Raw genomic sequence first — 542 nt, 5'->3', positions numbered from 1 at the left:
TGCGGGGGCAGGCAGGGGGGGGCCCTGGCACCGGCGGGGACCGGGGTGGAGGCGAGCAGAGGGGAGGTGGAGTCATCCGCTGGGAGCCCATTCAGCTGTAGGGACGGAGCACGGTGAGTAGGAGATCCCCACCCATCGCTTTTCAGAGCCCCCCATACACCGCAGCACCCACCTGCCTGGCTGAGGCCTTGGGCTGCTCCCTGTGGGGCTGCTCCTTGTGGGGTGGCGGGGGCTCAGCCGAGAAGGGCGCGTGGGGGACCCTGTCATCGCGGGGCAGGGGGCTGAACCACGGCCCCTGCGTATCCGCAGTCTCTGTGCTGCTCTCCTCCTCCGTGGGGTCAGACGAGGCTTCGAGGGGCGGCAGCCCCACATCCCCCGCTCCGGGGCTGCTGTCCGGGGTGAGCACAGCGTCGGTGAGCAGCGAGGGCTGCGTCTGGCTGAGCCACGACAGGAAGGCGGACTGGCTGAGGTCGTGTTGGCTCTGCCCCAGTGCCAGCGGCTCCTCCAGAGCCCCGTTGATGGGCGGCGATTTGGGGGGCATG

Source organism: Meleagris gallopavo, chromosome 3, assembly GCF_000146605.3.
Source record: "Meleagris gallopavo isolate NT-WF06-2002-E0010 breed Aviagen turkey brand Nicholas breeding stock chromosome 3, Turkey_5.1, whole genome shotgun sequence".
Classification (NCBI taxonomy): domain Eukaryota; kingdom Metazoa; phylum Chordata; class Aves; order Galliformes; family Phasianidae; genus Meleagris; species Meleagris gallopavo.
Note: the sequence above shows the minus strand (reverse complement) of the source record.